Genomic DNA, 21,627 nt, shown 5'->3' on the forward strand with positions numbered 1-21,627 from the left:
GAGCTGCACTCTGCACTCTGCTTTTGGAGACTCCGGTTCACACCTGGAGTGGGCAATGCAAAATGCAGCACAATGCAATGCTGTCATTGCATTGTGCTGTCATTGCATTGTGCTGTCATGCAGCTCATGAGCCAGGGGGGCAAATTTCAGACACAACAAGTTCTGTGCGCCTGAAGGTATTTTTGGCACAGTTGCCGTTGCTGAGATCGATGACCTCCTCACACCCATGTTATGTTGCTCCCATGAACCAGCATAAGGACATAAGAAGAGGTGTGGTGGATCAGACCAAATGCCTATTTAGTCCAGCTCTCTGTTCATACAGTGGCCAACCAGTTGCCTATGGGAAGCCCATAAGCAGGACACGAGTGCAATTGCACCTACCCACCGGTGCTGATCAGCGACCGGAGTACAAAGGCATATTGCTTTTGATGCTGGAGGGAGCATACAGCTGTCAGGATTAGTAGCCACTGATGGCCTTCTCCGTGAGTTTGTCCACTCCCCTTTTAAAGCCCTCCAAATTCGTGGCCACCACTATATCTTGTGGGAGCAAATTCCACAGTTTGACTACACACTGTGTGAAGAAGCACTTCCTCTTGTCTATCCTGCATCTCCCACCAACCAGCTTCACGGGGTGATCTCATTGGGTTCTTTCCACTGGGAGAAAAACGTCGCCCCTCCACTTTCTCCACACCAGCACAATTTGATACACTTCCGTCATTTTTCTATGTACTTCCCTTAAAAAAAAAAAATTCTAAAAAGCCATGTGACCCTTCTCATAGGGGAGTGGATCCAGCCCCTCGAACATCTTGATTGCCATTTTCTACACTTTTTCCAGCTCTACGATACCCTCTTTGAGATGGCCGTGACCTGCAGTGTTCGTAGTCTTCCAAGTGTGGTGACACCACAGATTTGTATAAAGGCATTGCGATTTTGGCAGGTTTCTTCTCAGTTCCTTTTCTAATTATCTCCAACAAGGAATTTGCATTTTTCCTAGCAGCTAAACACTGGGTCACCATTTTCATCAAGCTACCCACCAGAACTTCAAGCTCTCTTTCCTGGTCAGTCACCACCAGCTCAGATCCCATCAGTGTATTCTTGATGTTAGGACTTTTTCTCCAATGTGCATTGCTTTACACTTGCTTATGTTGAACCGCTTTTGCCTTTTTAACAGCAAAATCCCCAGTTTGGACCGATCCTGTTTGAGCTCTTCCACATCCTTTTTGTTTTAACCGCCCTATCATTTGATGTCTGCTATGAATTAAGAATGCACAGATGCAAGTCACATTTCAAAAACAGTGCTCAGCCCCAGTTTCCCACCTGTAAAAAGAGGGCTATTAATGAGCTACCTGGCAATAGTGTTTTTATAAGGAATCAGGATGAACAATACATGGAATAAAAATCTGATATGCAGACTAAGATGCTATCAGGATACAATTCCCATCTTTATTTGGTCAATAAAGATCCAGCGAAATGCTGTATGTGTATGTTGACATGTCTCAGCCTAAACTGTCTCTCACAAGGTTTTTTTGTGAACAGAGGGTCATGAAGCAACTTGATCATTTAGTCTAAATCCTCAGCCTAGGGGCCTATCTTCACAAGCAATTTAGTGTGAAGTTAGAGCAGTCTGAATTCCTTCGTGTCAGCCACTTCCCTCTTGAAAAGCCACATTTCCTGAAACTCCCTTTACTCTGACCTTTCTTTTACTGAAAGCGGCTCCCTGGCGGTTTTACCACAGTGTGCCATGTCTCTCCCCCTGCTGCCCGCATTAAATCCTGGGCGTGCCTCTGTGACCTGGCAGTGATGTGGTCAAGGAGGTGGGATGCCCCACTCCCTCGTTTCCCCAATGGAAGTAGTTTTTCCAATTGAGAAAGTCCCCAGGAGCACAGCAGCAACCCCTCACATTACCACAGTAGTGGGAACATTCATTCACCTTAGGTAGCCTGCTTTTAATTTTTAATATATCCCCCCACTTCTGTGCATGTTTATTCTGAAGTAAGAAATACATCTCACTCCCCTGCAGTGAAAGGGTTAAAGGCTAACTTTAGTAACTCGCCCTAAAGAGTTCTGTCCTTTCTTATCGCTATTGCAATATTGTGCTTCTTTGAAGTCTCTTCTCAACTTTATCGCTTTATTGCAGTAATGATCTTTCGGGTTTACAGGAGCTTCTCATTGCAAGCAGGGAGAAGGAGAAAGGGAGAAAGAGGGGGTTGGAAGCAGTAACTCTGGGGCAGAGTGCTGGAATGAGGCAAAATTGAGAGGATGAGCTGCTCTCAGGGGGTGGAGGGGGAAGCTTCAGATGCTGCACTAGAGAATTGGAGATTTTGACTTCTCAAGGCAAAAGTGTGCACGTGCGAAAAACTGGGGTGGGAGCAATAACTCCATGGCAGATTGCTGGAATGGAGCAAAATTGGGGTGGGGGGAAGCTCTCATGGGAAGCCATCAGATGCTGCACTCAGAACCAGAGATTTTGGCTTCTTCAGAGAAATCTGCACACATCTGGGAAAATGAGTTGCTCTCCATTCATAATAATGTAGTAGTAAGGGAGAGCCTCGACAGGGTTGGGAAACAAGCCTCTCTAATTGGTTGAGCAGCCCCTGCCAGTTTGATGATGTTTAGTTCTACTCCCCCCACCCCACCCAGAAGTATGTTCCTTTCAAGTGCTGTATGACTCCTGAAAACCAGATTGTAAAGACACGGTACACTCGGCTTATCTTGCTTTGTTTGTCCCTGACAGAGGAAAGCAGATTCCATGAAAATCCAGGTAATACCCCAACGCTCTTCTCATTCTGTTGTTGTGACGATCCCCCCTAGGATAGGGCTGGAAAAATATAATGCTTTGCTCTAAATTAATTGCTCCGAGAGAGAGCGCAGGACAGGAAGGCCTGGCGTGCTATGGTCCATGGGGTCACGAAGAGTCGGACACGACTGAACGACTGAACAACAACAACTAAATTAATCATTGCAAGTTGTTGCCAAGCCAATCTCCCTAAGGTGCATCTGACTAATGCACACTCTGGAGAAAAGCAACCAGCTCCGGTCCTCCCAATCGTCCCCAGGAACATGATGGGGCGCCCAAAACTGTGCAGCTGCTTCCAGTCTCCTCTGTATGGTCCCTGGAAAGCAGCCACAGGGACATTATCTACAAGCGAGCAAAGGGCTCTGCTGTGCTCCCATGACGGTGGGACAAGAACTCCGAGCAGCCGCCATACAAGCAAAGGCGCCCTTGCCGCGGGCCAGTGCGAGTCGCACAGCCACGCTCTTCCCGAGAGTCTCCCTTGTTTGGGCTGGTCCTCCGAGTGCTTGCGTGTGTGCCTGCTGCTTGTGCACTGCTGGGGTGAGGCGAGCCGAGAACACGGAACAAGGAGCATGAAGGAGAATGAGGCTGACAACATGGAAGCCTGGGTGAGAAGCACAGCTGGCCTCGGGCCGTGCTCTGGAGAAGGCGTGCGCTGGCTGAACATCACAGCCCAAAGGATTGGCGGGAGGGGCGCCAATCCACTCAGAAGACGCACACACAGACCCACGCGTGCGCACGGAGCTGACAGGGATGCCGGGTGTGTGTCGGGGGCGCAGAGACCAGAGGCTGCCAGCCAGGTGCTGTTTTGTCCCTTTGTCCTGGTGACAGGGATGGGACAATTCCACAAGGAGTAGCTCAAAGATTGCCGAGCACCAGGAACCTGTTCTGAGGCTGCACAAGAATGTGCAGAAATACCAGATGCTTCCCGAGCACAACTACTGTGGCAGGCCACAGGCCACAGCAGGCACGAGCAACTGGCACATGCGCCAGCATCACAGAGTGCAGGCCTGGGTTGCCAAAGGGAGCCTCGCTTCTGCCTTGGCACAGCACAGAAGGCTCAGGGCAAACTTACTCTCAGGAGCGTTTATGGCCAAGTCAACGTATGAAGCTGCTTTATGACGTTATTCTTCCATTTATTTATTCATGCATTCCACTTCCATACCACCCCATAGCCGAAGCTCTCTGGACAGTTTGCAGCAGTTCATAATGGGGTGCGGGGACGAGACTTCCAGACGAGGCTTTTCTTGTGCAACTGCCCTCATTCACAGAATTCTACAGGGCCTCCAGATGTCATCATCCTGTGTTTTCCCACTGCTTATTTCATCTTTTTTCTCCCCCCCCCCCCAATCCATTGAGCAGGAAAAGATGAGAACGCCTTTTGGTTGGGAGGGCCAGGAGGCCTCCATCTGGAAGCACCCTGCCCATCGAGCCTGGCATGGTCTCTTCTGGCTAGCGCAGTCTCCCCAGCTTCCCTACCAGAAATCTTTCTCACAGGAGAGTCCACTCCCTGGCACCTCCTGCAGGTAAAGCATACACCAGCTTTCCCCAACCAGGTACACAGCCGGAGGGCACCAGGTGAGGAAGGCTGGCGTACATTCTGCTTCACACACGCGCGCACACATGCACCCCCCCCCCGAGACGATACACCAGACTCAAAGCAGAAGCCGGCCTTGCACCCCGAAATCCAGATGCTGGGGTTGCCCATGAGCTTCCCCAGCGGCATCTGGCTGCCCACTGTTGGTAACAGAATTTAAACACCAGGAGGAAGTATGTCCTTTTGATACACTAGAACAATCTTCCCCAACCTGGTGCCAGCCAGATGCATTTGACTACAGCTCCCATGTCAGGTGGGGATGATGGAAGTTATTGTCCAACACGTCTGGTGGAAGAAAGCTGCATGTGTTCCTTCTTCTGTCCTCTGGAAGAGGCAAACTTGCTTTGCTGTACCCTGTCTCTCCTGCCGCCCCAGCTCTCCCGTTGACACTTCCATGCCACACTTTGCTGCAGTTTTTTAACCATGGCGTCGGCTGTCACTTGCAAAACCTTGCCGGCTTGGTAATTTGTGGCAGTGAAGTGTCATGGCAGGGAAAATATACAGCATCCCAGGAGCGTGTAAATCACTGATCCATACATTTGTGCAGTCTGGGCACGTCTCGGCTCTCTACCCGCCTACACCCCCACTTTCCCCAACATCCAACTTTCTCTTTTCTTTTCATGTAAGTGCACAATTTAGCAAAAGAGGAGCCAGCGAACTAGAGAGAAACAGGCTTGTGCGATCTCTTCACAGAACCTTTCTCCACGAGTTTGTTAGGCGCAGTAATGAGCAGAGAGTTGCTTCCGCTGAAAGAGAGTCACTGTGGCACAGGCTCATGATGCCAGCTAGCAGTCGAGCCAGGGCGCCAGTCTGCCAAGGAGCAGGAGGCGGCAGCCAGGGCGGCAGCACACAGCAGGCTTTTTGATATACATGCAGGACATTAATGCACATTAATACAGGTGCACCAGCAAGGGAAGCAGCCCCGGTTCATCCTCACTGAAGATTTTCAAGTGGAGGCTGCCGAGCCATCTGTTGGGGAGGGGCCATGGATCAGTGGTAGAGCACCTGCTGTGCATGCAGAAAGTCCCAGGTTCGATCCCCAGCATCTCCAGGTAGGGCTGAAGAAACTCCTGCCTGAAACCCCAGAGAGCCGCTGCTGCCAGTCAGTGGCGACAATACTGGGCTAGAGGGACCCAGGGTCTGACTTGGTATAAGGCAGCTTCATAGAGTCATAGAATAGTAGGGTTGGAAGGGACCTACAGGGACCTACAAGGCCATCGAGTCCAATTCCCTGAGTAGAGGGGAAATAGGACTTCCCGGGATTTGGAAGCGATGCTTCTATTAATGCAGCCCAAAAGAGCATTGGCCTTTTTTGCAGCCACATCACATTGTTGGCTCATATTCAGCTTGTGATCGACAACAATTCCAAGATCCTTCTCGCTTGTCATGTTGTTGAGTATCCCCCACGTATTCCCCCATCTTGTAACTGTGCATTTGGTTTCTTTTTCCTAGGTGCAGAACTTGGCATTGATCCCTATTCAATGTCATTCTGTTGGTTTCTGCCCAGCGCTCCAGCGTATCAAGACCACTTTGAATTTTGTTTCTGTCTCCCAAAGTATTAGCTATCCTGCCCAATTCTGTGTCATCTGCAAATCTGATCAGCATTCCCTGCACCTCCTCCTCCCAGTCATTCATAAAAATGTTGAAGAGCACTGGGCCCAGGACTGAGCCCTGCGGTACCCCTCTCCTTACCTCTCCCCAGTTTGAGAAGGTCCCATTGAGAAGCACTCTTTGAGTCCGATTCTGTGGCTAACTGTGGATCCACCGGATCATTGTTTCATCTAGCCCACTTTGAGCTTGTTTGCTCATCAGGAGATCATGGGGCACTTTGTCGAAAGCTTTGCTGAAGTCGAGGTATATGATGTCTACAGCATTCCCATGGTCCATAAGGGAGGTTACTTGATGAAAAAAAATGAGATCAGATTTGTCTGGCAGGATTTGTTCTTGACAAATCCATGTTGGCTTCGAGTAATCACTGCATTGTTTTCCAGGTGCTTCCAGATGGATTGCTTTATCATCTGCTCCAGAATTTTCCCTGGGATTGATGTCAGACTGACTGGTCTGTAGTTCCCAGGTTCCTCCTTGTTACCCTTTTTGAAGATAGGGACAACATTAGCCCTCCTCCAGTCATCTGGCACTTCACCTGTCCTCCATGATTTCTCAAAGAGAATAGACAGCGATTCTGAGAGTTCTTCTGCCGGTTCCTTTATGACTCTAGGATGCAGTTCATCTGGCCTTGACCATATGCCTATCGATCTCAAGCTGCAATCCTGCCCCTTCAGCCTGTACTTCGCCTTTGCCAGGGGGGTCATAGACCCTCTTTTGGGAGAAGACTGAGCCAAAGTAGGAATTGAGCACCTCTGCCTTTTCTTTGTCATCTGTTTTCATTTTGCCTTCCTTATTTAATAGATGAACCACCATTTCTTTCCTCTGTCTTTTACTATGCACATATCTTTTTGTTACTTTTAGCCTCCCTTGCTAACCTCAGTTGGTTCTCAGCTTTAGCCTTCCTGACACCATCCCTGCAATTCTCTGCTACCTGCCTGTACTCTTCCTTTGTTGCTTGGCCTTCTTTCCACTTCCTATGTGTGTCCATTTTTTGTTTTCAGGTCATCTCTAAGCTTTTTGTGAAGCCACATTGGCTTCTTCTGTTGTCTTCCACCTTTTCTTCTTGTTGGAATTGTTTGTAATTATGCCTTGAGAATTTCCTTTTCTAAAAACTCCCACCCATCTTGGACTCCTTTTCTCATTAGCATTGCTTGCCATGGGACCTTACTGATCATTGTTTTGAGTTTATTAAAATCAGCTTTCCTAAAATCCAGGGTACACGTTTGACTACACTCGGCTTTTGCTTCCCTTAGAACCAAGAACTCAAGTGCAACATGGTCACTTTTCCCCAGAGTTCCCATAACTGCTACTTTATCCACTATGTCATCTCTGTTGGTTAGGATCAAGTCAAGGATAGCCAATCCTCTAGTTCCTTCCTCTACTTTCTGTAGGACGAAGTTATCCGCCACACAAGACAGGAATTTCCTGGAGGGGCCATGTTTTGCAGAATTTGTCTCCCAACAAATATCGGGGAAATTGAAGTCCCCCATTACTATTACATCATGCTTCCTTAAAACATTGGCTATTTGCTTTTCAAAAGTTTCATCCTCGTCTTCTCCTTGATTGGGTGGCCGGTAGTAGATTCCGACCACCAGGTTGCTTTTATTCTTTGCTCCATTTATTTTGATCCAGATGCTCTCGATGGGGCTACCAAGCTCCTCCTCCTGTATTTCTGTGCAGAGATATGTATTTTTCACATACAGTGCAACCCCACCTCCCTTTCTGTTCCTCCTGTTCTTTTTGAACAAATTATATCCTTCAATTGCTGTATTCCAGTCATGAGAGTCATCCCAGCAAGTCTCAGTCATATCTATCAAGTCATAATTTCCCTCCTGTATTAAGAGTTCAAGTTCGTTATGTTCGTTTCCCATACTCTGGGCATTAGTATATAGACATCGAAGACCATGTGCTTCATGGCTTTCTTCCTACATGTGTCTGAAGACTATTATTGGGCACTATCAGAGCTGTTCTCTCCGTTGCGGTGCATGCGCCTACGTCCATTGTTACCCCCAACATTACATCTCCCTTCCCCATAGGATTCAGTTTAAAGCCCTCCTGATGAAGCTTTTCAAGCTGTGGCCAACTACATTCTTCCCATCCTTTGTGAGGTGCGACCCGTCCCTTGCCAACAGCCCGTCTTCCAGGAAGTGGATGTTCCTACCCAGCTTCCGATGTTTCTACCTCTGGATTTCCTGTGTCAAGCAAAGATTTGGACTAAATGACCAGAAATGATGGGAGTTGTAATCCAACACATCTGGAAGGCACCAGGTTGGGAAAGGCTGCTTTGAAGATTGCGGAGTAGAGGTATTCAGCAAAGGCAGCTTGTCCTCTCTCCGTGCTGCTGGCCTGGGAAAAGCCTCTGTCAATGCAACGGACAGGATGCACACTGGTGTTCTTAGTGACAACACGAAGTGTCTTTCTGCTGTTGCTCCATCTACCTCAGCAGCATCTGCTGGAATGAGCTCCCCACGGAGGCCTGCCTGGTGCCAACACTGCCATCTTCTCGGTGCCAGGTTACGACTGTCCTCTCCTCCCAGGCAGTTAATGGCATAGGATGGGCCATTTATGCCAGTCGTCTAAGAAGGTCTAGTATTGTATTGAAATGGCTTGTAGCTGTCTAAATTGTTTTAAATTTTGTATATTTAAATTTTTATGCAGTTTTTTATCTGTATTTTATTGTCTTGTGAACTGCTGTAAACTACACAAAGAGCAACGGCTATTGGGCCGTATAGAAATGAAATAAATACTAATAATAATACTGGCAAGAGCTCTCTAAGGTCCCAGGCAGAGATCCTGCCAGGCGAGCTCCTCTCAAAGGGATGCAGCGGGCCCCATCTGCTATGGCATCGGCTCACCCTGGCCGCCAGCGCCAACACGATCGATGGCAACTGTCGAGGCCCCAGAAGTGGCCATGCTGGGAGCCCAAGATCAAAGGGACAGTTATACAAAGGCAAGAGGAAAGGAGCTGCGGGCAGGGCCTGGCTCACTGAACCAGTCGGTGCAGCCCCACACTCCAGGGAGGAGAACAGGAGGCTGGGGGTCTATGCACCAGCCAACACAGAGCATATCACATCTCCCATGTATCAAGCTGCCCCTACTTCCCAGCAACTCCCAGCTCCTGAAACAGGATACTGCCATGCAGCCCCACTGCGGGAAGTTCGGAGGACAAGGTCGTGCCCAAGCCCTGCATCTATGGTGGGGAAGATGCCCGGTGCCCAGCCCCTGGCTCTCTGTACATCTGGTGGTGGCCCTGAGACTATTTCCCTGTGTACTGCCACAATTTCCATGCAGAATTCTGGGCTGCTCATGTGAGCCGGGGGGGGGGGGGGAGTTCCTCGTACAGTACAGCCTCCTCCCAGCGAAAGCTGCTGCGGTGCCTTAGTGTTATTTGCCAGGCATGACAGAGTGCCGTCCGTATGGAAGGATGTGACTTATCAGGAAACGCTGTCTGTTTGCATTAGGAGATACAACACGGCCAATAAGGGCTCTATCAGCTCAGCCACACAGCCGCTTTCAATACACTCCGCTCTCAGGGGATGCTCGCTGCTCTACCCCAGATCCAGCTTTCACTGCATTCCCCATCAAAAAGCAACATGAAATGCATCCTTCTGTACTAGGCCACAGGAACGGGGACCCTGGTCTGCTCAGATCTAGCAGGAGAAGGATCCTAGGTAAAAGCAGCTTGAGAGGGCTGCCCCTTGGTTTTCATTCACCTCCAGAGGGGATGGTGGGTGCCTCCCCAGCTCAGAAAACACTTGCCGTTTGTTTGATGGGAACCAGGGGCTCAGCACCTCCTTCTACCCAAGGGCCAAATTCCAATTTTGAGACGCTCCCAGGGGCCGCATCCCAGGGATGGGCGGGGCCAGAGGCAAAGGGCGGGGTCAAACAAAAATACCAACGTAGTGTCCAGTTCTGGTCACCACACCTAAAAAAAGATATTGCAGAGCTGGAAAAAGTGCAGAAAAGGGCAACTAAAATGATCAGGGGGCTGGAGCATCTCCCCTATGAGAAGGCTACAACAGCTGGGATTATATAGCTTGCAAAAAAGGAGGGTCAGGGGAGACACGATAGAGGTGTACAAACTTATGCATGGTGTGGAGAATGTGGATAGGGAGACATTTTTCTCCTTCTCTCAAAATACTAGAACCTCGGGTCATCCCATGAAGCTGGTTGGTGGGAGATTCAGGACAGATAAAAGGAAGGAATTCTTCACACAGCGCATAGTTAAACAATGGAATTTGCTCCCACAGGATGTAGCGATGGCCACCAATTTGGATGGCTTTAAAAGGGGGTGGGACAAATTCCTGGAGGAGAAGGCTATCAGTAGCTACTGGTCCTGATGGCTATGTGTTACTTCCAGTATCAGAGGTAGTATGCCTATGTACACCAGTTGCTGGGGAACAAGGGCGGGAGGGTGCTGTTGTGCTCATGCACTGCTTGTGGGTTCCCGGTCAACAGCTAGTGAACAGAATGCTGGACTAGATGGAGCCTTGGTCTGATCCAGCAGGGCTCTCCTGATGTTCTTATTTCAGCACAAAGCTCCTACGGCCAAGCTCCTACAGCCTGCCTTCGGAGGGGGGCATTAACTGCACAAAGACCAAGACATCCCCAAAGGATGGATTGGTTGGGGGCAAGAGGGCGGGGCAGGAGAATAGGGCGTGGCCTTCCAGGGAAATCCAGAGGGCCAGACTGGAAGGAATAGAACACAATTGAAGAGCGCATCATGGTTTTACTTGCTGCGAGCAGGAATTAGGTACAAGATGAGTGGGGTGGGGACACACTTGGAGAACCCCTGTGATCTTGAACATCTCTCGCTGGCCCATCCCTACTCCCAGGGAGGTCAAGTTGGGGGGGGGGGGCACTTATCAATTGCCAAAAAACAACAAGAAATGCATTGCCAAAACAAGAGGACAGTGGTTTGCATAACATTTACATATGTTAATTTATATGTATATATGCAAGTTTAGAAATAATTGTTATAATTTAAATGGAAACAAAGTACATCTCACCACAGGGTAGAAGACTGGACCGCGACCTGTGTGCCCTGCTCCGTCTGCTGCCCAGCCCAGGTGCTGCTGGTGGGCACCTTCAAGGCCCTTGAGCTCTTCCTTGGATGGTTCATTACCTCTAAAGTGGACTTGGGCTGGACACCTTCCAACAGAGGACAGGCCTCTGGCAGCCCTTCAAGTACAGGACTGTCCCCTCTAAAAGAGGACACCTGGCCACCCTTTAGACATCTGATTAAGAAAACACTATTCAGAAAAGCTTTTCATTGATAATGCTGCTCTCTGATTTTTAGTGATCCCCAATTTCTATCTGCCTATAATTATTTATAGGGTGCCTTAAGGGTGGACTCCCCTTATTTGGTTTGGTATGGTTGTATAGATTTCACCTGGATAATTTTTTATTCTTTTATTGTTTGCAATGGGACATCACCTTGGGCGCTCACTGAGCAGAGTGGGATTCAAAAACATTCTAAAATAAGTAAATAAATAAAGTTATGTGCACAAAGTAGAAGGTAAAAAGGTGGGGGTGGAGTGTTGTTAGGCATCCTGACATGATATTAGTACCGGGTAAGGTACTGCACATGCGTTGGACTACAACTGCCATCATCCCCGGCAACTGTGGCTAATAGGGAAGGCTGCTGTACTGAATACAGAAGCGCCACAATTCCTGCCCAGGTGATTTACAAAGTTAAACAGACTAGCAAGTCCATGGAGGAATAGATGGGGAATGGGCAAGCATCTTTTTTTGATCAGGTAACCTCCCTTGTGGACTGTGGGAATGCTGTGGACATCATATACCTTGACTTCAGCAAAGCTTTCAACGAAGTGCCCCATGATATCCTGATGAGCAAACTAGCTCAAAGTGGGCTAAATGAAACGATGATCGGGTGGATCCACAGTTGGCTACAGAATCGGACTCAAAGAGTGCTTATCAATGGGATCTTCTCAAACTGGGGAGAGGTAATGAGAGGGGTACCGCAGGGCTCAGTCCTGGGCCCAGTGCTCTTCCACATTTTTAATAATGACTTGAAAGGAGGAGGTGCAGGGAATGCTGATCAAATTGGCAGATGACACAAAATTGGGCAGGAGAGCTAATGCCTTGGAAGACAGAAACAAAATTCAAAGTGATCTGGATAGACTGTGGAGTGCTGGGCAGAAAACAACAGAATGACATTGAATAGGGATAAATGCCAAGTTCTGCACCTAGGAAAAAGAAACCAAATGCACAGTTACAAGATGGGGGATACGTGGCTCAACAACACTACAAGCGAGAAGGATTTTGGAATTGTTGTAGATCTCAAGCTGAATAGGAGCCAACAATGTGATGTGGCTGCAAAAAGGGCCAATGCTATTTTGGGCTGCATTAATAGAAGCACCGCTTTCAAATCCCAGGAAGTACTAGCTCCCCTCTGCTCAGCACTGGTTAGGCCTCATCTGGAGTACTGTGTCCAGTTCTGGGCACCACACTTTCAGAAGGATGCAGACAAACTGGAGAGGGTTCAGAGGAGAGCAACGAAGATGATCAAGGGACTGGAAACAAAGCCCTATGAAGAGAGACTGAAAGAACTGGGCATGTTTAACCTTGAGAAGACTGAGGGGAGATATGATAGCACTCTTCAAGTCCTTGAAAGGTTGTCACAGAGAGGAAGGCCAGGATCTCTTCTCTATCATCCCAGAGTGCAGGACATGGAATAATGGGCTCAACTGACAGGAAGCCAGATTCCGGCTGAATGTCAGGAGAAACATCCTGACTGTTACAGCAATACAACAATGGAACCGATTCCCTAGGGAGGTGGTGGGCTCTCCCACGCTGGAGGCATTCAAGATGAGGCTGGAGAGCCATCTGTCAGGGATGCTCTGACTTGGATTCCTGCACTGAGCAGGGGGTTGGACTCGAGGGTCTCATAGGCCCCTTCCAACCCTAGTGTTCTATGATTCTAAGCCCAAAATCTTCACACCCATCTTTAAACTACTGGCCAACACAGTAAGAGACACCCTTCATTTCCCCCACTCTAATGGACTATCACATTGCAGCAGGAAAGGATGTGTGGTGAAGCCGAGGGAGCTCACGGAAGGGCCTGCTTCCTAAAAGAGGAGGTTTTGAAGGACGAACTTGAAAGTGAGGGGGGGCGGGGGACACACACCTCCTCCGGGCCTCTGACATTTCATCCAAGCCTCTTGTTCCTGGCACCTCTGCCCATAGCACCTCCCACATGACCTGATCATCCAGTCTTTATCTGACCCCCTCATAGGCCACAGCAGAGGCCACATAAATGCATCTGCGCAGAGGTCCCCGCCCCCCGCTAGTCCTTGTCCCCCTGCTGTGCTGATGCCTCCACAGGGAGATGCCTCCTTGGCCTAAACCTGCAACGTCTGGAAGAAGAAACAGCTACCTCTGCTCGGAGTTTCTCTCTCTCTCACCCCTCCTGCTCCCTAGCGCTTGTTCCTATTTTCCTTGGACAGTTCTGGGGGGCCTTATCAGATCGGAGCACAGCTGCGATGCCTCGCCAGGCCTCACACACTGGAGGGCTGCCGTGTTTTTTTTTTTTTAATGGGCCAGATCATATGCTTTATTAGGCAAGGTCTAAATCATTCCTGCCCCACCAGGGCCCTTTGGTATGCGCCAGCCATTAAACACGCAATTAGGTTGCATTTACAAATCTGTAAAAGGGCTCTGGCCGCCCACCGCTTTGGGAGGGGGGAGGAGATGGGAGTTCTTTCTCCCCCCAGCTGAGCCCGCCCGGCATCGTTGTCTAATGAGCTGCCAAGTCGCAGAGCCTGTTGTAACCAGCTAGATCCATTTATCCCCCAACCCAGAGCACGTCACACAGAGAAGTGCAGGTTTCCACCTCTCAGTTGCTGTTTAGATTTGCTTTAAATTCAATATTGCAAGGAGCTGCCAGCAATGAGAGGAGGCACCTTTGCCACACATCTGCTTCTAAGAATTTCCAGCATTTTTTTAAACAGTCTTTTACTGCTTTGCTACCCACCCTGAGCCTAACAGGTATGGCAGGCGAAAAATCCACAAAACCACCCTGTTCCATTCCTTCTAAACACACACACACACACACACACACACAGACGGGATGGGCTTTCCAAATTGTTCATTGCCACCATTTTGTTTGCCACCTCGTGTTTTGCCCAGTGTGGACTGAGTGAGTGAATGTTGGTGTGCATGGATGAATTAGGGGCATAAAAACAATAAGATTTGGGGGATTTGAGAGCAAGTAAGAGAACTTCTAGCTCAACCCACTGCAAACGTCCAAAGCACAGGTTTGAACAGGACTGCACTGGGACTGCGGAGCTGAAGGAGAGCACACTCTGGCCTCTGCCACGGGCCACGGGGAAGTGGCGCCTCCTGCCTCCCAGCGTGGGTGAGACCAGCTCAGCCCCGTCCTTCAGCCAAGGCAGGCGCTTCCGCGGAGAGCTTGCTTATCCCCTCCCTGCCAGAAAGAACCTCAGCAGCAACTGCAGCAGCAAAGAGAAGGGCGCTCTAGCTCACCCATCAGCCACAGGACCACGGCTTATCGCGTCAGGTGTGTGTGTGTGGAGGGGCTGGGAACAGACTTGTGAAGGCTTAGGGGGAAATTTGAGGGGCTGCTTTCCCCCCATATTTTCCAAAAATTCCCGGACAAAACTGCGGAAAAGGTGTTATTTTAAATGTCTGTCATTTTTTCACCCCATTCCCCCGTCCCTATTTTTTCCCAAGCCTTCACATCTCTAGTTGGGTGGTGGTGAACCATTGTAGTATGACAACTTTTTTGAAAATTGCTGGATTGAAAAGCGAGGCATAAATCTTCAAAATGAATTGAAAAATGAAAAGCTTCTTGTGGAGTTTAGCACAGGATGGGGCTGTGCGTGACAATTACCTAGCAGCAGCAGACCTGAGTCAAATAAATGCTCTCTGACACGGGTCCCTACAGTCCGTTGCTGGTGTCCAAGACGTATTGCCCCATGGACCAGGCTGTACATGCCTGACAGAGGGTCCCCTGAAGAGCCCCACAGGGTCCCGGACCTTGAGAGCGGGATCTTGGCTCAATGGTAGAGAAACTGCTTTGTATGCAGAAGACCAAGGTCTGATCCCGAGCAGCATCTCCAGGCAGAGCTAGGAAAAACTCCTGCCTGAAACCCCAGAGAGCCACGGCTGCCGGTCAGTGTTGACAATGCTGAGCTACATGGGCCAAGGGCCTGACTCAGTCTGGCAGCTTCCTACCCACTGCAGATGGAGTGGCCTTGTACAGAATGAGAGCACTGGCCCACTTAGCCGAGGGCAGTCTAGCCCAACCTGGACTACAACTCCCATAATCCCCAACCAACATGTCCAACAGTGATGTTCCTTGGGGTAGAGGGAGTCATAGTCTAGCACATCTGGCCTACGCCTCCCATCAGCCTTCCCACAGGTTGGGGGAGGCTGCTCTGTCCCAACCCACAGTGGCTCTCCAAAGACTCAGGCAGACACTGGCCCTTCCCAGCCCTGGTCATGGGGATCCTTTCAACCGTGCAGGACGTGCTGGGGGCGGAGCCTGGGGGCCTCCGGATGGAGAGCACCCATGTACCCAAAGCTGGCACGCAGAGCTACGGCTCCTCCCAACTTTAGTTTAAGTTGGGAGTCCAGCTTGTCCCTCTGACTCAAGTCAAGCTGCATTTGCACCAAGCCAATGGCCACTGCAAATACTTGCCCATGTAATCAGGCAAGCTGTGCCTGTGGGACTGGCGGCGGGTCCAGTGTTCCCCATGTGCCCTTCCCAAGCCAGTCAAGTCTCTCCTGGTGCTGGACCAAGACGGCCAGATGCCACGGTCCCACCTCCCAGATACTGGCCAGGGGGCTGCCAGGTCCATCTCACGACAATGACGAACACTTTGCCAGCTGGCCCTAGAGCAGCACAACGGCAACTCGCATCTTCGTTCCCTGAGAGCGCGGGGGGGGGGGGGGGGCGATGCCTTCTGCCAAGCCAGGAGAAGGAACAGGCAGCACTAACAATTACCATGTGGGCAAAGAGACCCTTGATAAACTCTTTTCCTCCCTCGCTCCTGGCTGTTTTGCTGTGGGCCACTAATCCAATTGAGCTGAGCTCCAAGCTCGTAACAAAGCTGTGAGACATTTGTCAGATCTCAGACTAGACCCATGGCTAATTTTACAACATTAATTTATCTTAGCATATTATATCGCTTTAATTTTGTCCCTCTAGATCCCATTAGCGCCGCTGTACCTTGTAGCCAACGTGTAACGGTAATTGCTATTATTAGCAATGTACCATGCGCTGGAGCTGCTCCACAAAAAAAGGGAGTAAGAAAGATTGGAGTAGTCAGAGTGGCAGGGGCTCAACACGCTGAACAATGGGAAAATTGGGTGGGGGGAGGATCATAAAGCTACGATAGGGCAGGATAAAAAGGAGGCAGTAGAGCCCATAAAGCTTCAGGAGAGGGGGGGGGAATCACCAGGAGGGGTAGAAAATGTTCCTCATGAAGAATGGACATAAGAGATCCTGGCTTTTCTTTTCCTTCCCTTTTTTAAGAGTGACCAGGGAGGGGGCACACAATCAAAGTTTATAAAAACGTGAACTGTCTGCAGAGAATGAAGAGAGAAGCAAGCTGTAAACTCACTCAAAACTGTAGAATTTGGCATCCATCAGACCTCCTGATTGGCAGAAGATTCAGGACCAAAAAAGACAAATCCTTCTTTGCACACACGCATTATCCATCTTATCCATCTGTGGAACTCCCTTCCACAAGATGTGGTGATGACCATAAGCTCAGATGGCTTTACAGGGGGACTGGACAGATGCATGGAGGTTTGCATGTGAGCCTAACCATATGTAAAGGTCCATCTCTGAACATCAGATGCTGGGACACAAAGCAACAATATGAGGCCCTCTCCTCCACACCCTGCCAGAGCGCCTCCCAACCTCATGCAGAACAGGAGGCTGAGTGTGAAGGACCTTCCATGCACTGCACCTGCAGGGCCTCTTCTGAAGTGGGGAGCTGGACACTGGTCTAGAACAGGGGTCCAGAACCTCAGGCCAGGCCTGGGGTCCCAATCCGGCCCTCCAGGCTCCCCTTCCCTCCAATCGTTGGGTGGTGCCCCAGCTTTTGTGCAGTTTTCCACCATTCTCAAAGTCAAAATGCCTCTCCGAAGGCTTTGTTGCTGGCAGGAAGAGTCTTCAGCTATGATACATTGGCATTTTTGTACTTTTGGCCCCAGCCCCTTTTCCTTTGGCCACTCCCACCACTGGAATGCAGCCCCCAGAGCTCCTCCAAAACAGAATGGGCCCCTGGGCCAGGAGACGTTCTGCACCCCGGCCTGGAGGGGTCTTCCTTGGTCTAATCCATCCGGGCTGTTTCTACCCAGGTAGAACTCCATGGTGCTGCTCCTCAACCGGCCCCCTTTTATAGGGGAGAGCATTTCTTCTTCTTTAGATAATGGTGGTTCTCATGCAGTGATCACCTGTGCGTGGGAAACAGGCCACCACAGAATCGTGGACAGAGCTGGCTCCAAGGACCCAAAGGGGACCCATCCTGACACACATGCTGCTTCTTGCGGCAAGCCTGGGGAGCTCTGTGTGACTCCATTGCCTGAATGCTGCTAACTGCTGCCCAAGTCACACAACAGCTTGAAAGGGCAGGACAAAGAGTTGGAAAAATCAGCAAACCTAGCAGAGGGAACGGTAGGGGAGGGCTGCCAGCACCAAGGCAAACATCTCCAGCGTTCCCAATAGCGTACAATCGCTGGTCTGGATGTTGTTGTTTGACCAGAGATTTGGGGAGGGGGTGGGAAGATCATACGCTAGTGGGTTTTATTGCATCTTAGCCTTAAGCAAACAGGAGAGTCCATCTCCTCGGATCCTACAAGCAGCCAAGGCCAGCACAAATGTCAAGCTTGCTGACAAGAAAGCTCGTGCCTCTGGTCCCGCTCGAGCAAAGAGGTTTTTGTTGGTATTAAAGAGATGTTGGCGGCATTCTTTGAAGTATGGAAGTGAAAAGTCCTCTGCAGGCAAGTCACCTGGACAGTAATGCACAGAGCAGGGTCACACTGGCTGAGTCCACCCCAGACCTCCACGCATACAGCCAAATGCACACAAGACTCTCAGTACAGAAACCGAACCTTGACAGAATGGGGAGTGGAGATGGGCAGTTAAGGGTGGATCTGTTTAGGCCTCTGTGCAAAGCTATGACTGGGGAGGTCACGCATCTGTTCCTCTTCAAATGTGCATTTGAATGTCCATCTCCCTCTGTGGCCTGATGTTCATCCAGACTGTATTGATTGAATGCATCTTTGGAAACAAGAGGGGATACATTTCCCCATCTGGGGCCATGGGTCATTACACATGATGAGGTGCCTTCCTGTCACCACAACAGGATCGGGCCTGAGGTCTGCAGCTGGTCTCTCCCCTCCCCTTCCCAGTATTTTGAACTGTTAGGTGATATATTCCCTGAACGATGCATTGAGATTTCATGAGATCTCTCAAGGGATTACATACAGGAAGCATACACAGCAGCGCCCTTTTGCTGAAAACAAAATGCCAATCATCAAATCAGAGACAGGCAAAATCAACCATAACCAAAACTCTATTTCAGATTAGAGCGCCTGAAAAAAAACCCAAATCCATTACTTTGAATCCCATAACAATGAAATCTCCATCACAACAACCTGAAGCCCCATTTCTCCCCCTCAGTTGAAGACATGTTTCAAGGAAAGATTCCCTGCCTTGCATTATGCAGGCTTCAGAAATATTCTCGACTGGCATCCAAGCATAAAGTGAGAAACAATCAGATAAAATTCAGATGAACCTTAGAATCTTTCACAGTCCCCTCGAGAATATTGGATGAATCATCACTGTCACACCACCCTCAACAGCGATGACATCGGAACAGCCTCAGATCATCTCCAGGACTGGCATGATGACATCACCACTACCCTGACGACTCAGCTAAGGTTTGTATCACTGGTGACATCACTTCAGAACAGGAGATACCAGAGCCAGCTCTCAGGGGAGGAAAGGGGAGATCAAAAGGCACACACGCTCTTCTGAAACTACCCTGAGCCACACTGCTCTAGGAAGAGCACGTCTTTTATGCACCACTTGTTACAATACAAAGTCTTAAATTGGTGCTTTGGGGAGTTTGCCAGGTGCAAACCCCACCAAATATGCAGAGCTCTCCATGAACAGAAGAGTGAAATCCCATCAAGTCATAAGAATTCTTTGCCACAGGACTGGACAAAGGAAACCCAGAATGCACCTGGTACTTTTAAGGACAGACTTCCTTCCCACCAAGATGCCACCAAGAGACAGAGGGAAAAGAGAACCTTTGGCATCCAAGAATGCAACCGCGGCTTGCCAGTATTCTCAGATTCCTGTGGCAAGAGATTTGGCATACAAGCCCACTGTCAGCTCCCATCCATCAAGAAACAATCTAAGGATTACCCGAATTTAGGCTGTAATACTTACTTGCGAGTAAACCCTGTTGAACTCAGAAGAGAATAAACACGCATGGGATTGTAAACATGCACTGGATTGTGCTATCAAATGCTTACCTCTCAGGTGTTCTGGATGCCAAAGTGTGGCCCGAATTGCTCTTCCAATTCCTCTCAGCTTCTCCACAGTCCGTCTATCCGTGGGTCTTGTATTTGAAATATGGGGCTTTCTACCAAGAGAAATGCACGTGTCAAGCCAGCTGAAATCTTAGGAGATCTTAGTGCTGCTTTTTTGCTAATGATATTGATACTAGTGGAGCTTTTTCTGTGCAAAATGTTTTACAAAAAAGATTATCACCTTTTTACCTTAGGGCCAAAACAGAGACATTATTTTAAATCTGTGTCTAACAGCCACCTCCTTTTGATTTCATTTTTACTCTAGAGTAGGTGCAGGGCCCCCAACCTAGATCTTTTTTTAAAAAGCACCCATATCCCTCCCACGTCAGGTTCCCAATCTGGGTTGGGCCCACTGCACCTACTCTAGAGTAAAAATTTTAAAAGATGTAACTGCTAGATACGGATTTAAAATAACGCCTCTGTTTTTACCCTGATACATCCTTCATGGAGACAGTAATGGCCTACATGTGGTTCATTTTGCTTCCCACAACCACCCTGTGAGGTAGGCTGGGCTGAAGGATGCTGACTTACCTAAGGCCACCTAAGCAGGTTTTATGGGTGAGTCAGGATTCCAACATAGGTCTCCCACACCCAAAGAAGAAAGTGAGGGAAAGCGCCAATGCAGGAGCGACAGAAGACCGCACCTCAAAGACGCACAGTACAGTTCATTCAGTCTTATGCATACTCTTCCATCAAGGGCACCAGTAGCAACTCTACTTTCTATGTGCTCTGATTAACAGAATAAACTGTATTTTTGTGCACTGAACTTACAGGCCCTTTCCTCTCTTTCCCACACCTAACCCAGTCCGCCACATCTTGTCCACCCCCACAACTCTCCCGTCAGGTGGGCTGCTATTATCCCAGCAACTACACCTGCCAATGGCTACTCTGAGAGGTCCCCCATCTAGACAATCTAATTGCTGGCTGTCCTTGGGTTGCTTTAGAAGACGCCCATCTTGCAACTCAGCTCAACGTGATGGTGACCAAAGAAAAGAGAACAGGCTGCTAAGTAAGCGGCAAGGAACCTGATCCGTGCGGCTGGCCAGCCGGCGTTCTCTGTGCCAAGCTGCCCTTCTCTGTGCCAAGCTGCCCAGAAGGAGAGCTGCACCAAAACGCACTTGGAAATCTGTGGCAGTCCTTGCATTGACTTCTACCCTGCTTTTGGCTCTGATCTTTAGAAGGGCCATTAAACAGGAGTAAATAAGGGAAACTCCCATGCGAGGCTCATTGAGAAACTCATTTGCAAAGCTATAGGAAATAATTGCAAAGTTTTCCTGGAGCTGGAAGGAGGGAGCAGGCCGTTTGTCAGGCCTGCCGTGCACCAATTCATCACTCTTGTCAGGTGTCAGCGTCTGAAAAAATTAACCGTGCCTTCCCCCCTCCCACCGGGCACCCCGTCATTCACAGCACATGCTGCTGGTATGGCTAGACCACCCGAGCAATGATGGACACATCTGACAGAAATCTCCCCCATTAACATGTTGTACCCTGATGCTCGCAGACTTTGAATCAGCGCAGAACCACGCTGGTGAACAAACCAGCAAGGCAACTTTTTGCCACTGCCAAATTGTTGGGGGCACCAAGATGAAAGCCTCAGAGAATTTCTTGAGGCGGGGACAGTGTACAAGCACCGGGACCCAGGGATTCAGGGGGTCCCAGTCCAGTCTGCCACCCCATTACCATGAGGCGGAGGATTGAGGCTAGATGATATTTATGGGAAGTTGTTTCCCTTCACCCATGTTCCTATTCTCTAGATCTTGTGAGATTTGCTAGAACCAATCAGATGAAGTATTAGAGCAGGGCAAGCAATGTTCAGAAGAGGGAGTTGGTGCCCCCAGCCCTCTCCAGAACACACACACACACACACACACAGTGCACTTGGACTTCTATTTTGAGAGTCAAAGAGATTTGTGCTTCCCTATGAGACATGCCCTTCTCAAGAACTACCAGTCCCAGAGTTCCTTGTGCAGAGGCTGGAGGGAAGGACAGCTGATTGGAGGGACAACGAACCATCACAATCAAGGGCACTGAT

The 21,627-nt window shown here is 49.4% G+C and overlaps 1 protein-coding gene across 2 annotated transcripts in view; it reads right to left on the bottom strand.

Moving 5' to 3' along the window:
• CNTFR (ciliary neurotrophic factor receptor) overlaps positions 1–21,627 on the bottom strand; it is a 476,854-nt gene that overhangs the window by 356,516 nt on the left and 98,711 nt on the right. For both annotated transcript variants that reach the window (XM_084832002.1, XM_084832001.1), the window contains exon 2: positions 19,539–19,648. The gene's annotated coding sequence lies outside the window, so the exon portion shown is untranslated. The remainder of the gene's footprint in view (positions 1–19,538; positions 19,649–21,627) is intronic.

This window comes from Heloderma suspectum, chromosome 2 (assembly GCF_057233095.1).
Source record: "Heloderma suspectum isolate Gila_16-S chromosome 2, 16-S_ref, whole genome shotgun sequence".
Classification (NCBI taxonomy): Eukaryota; Metazoa; Chordata; class Lepidosauria; order Squamata; family Helodermatidae; genus Heloderma; species Heloderma suspectum.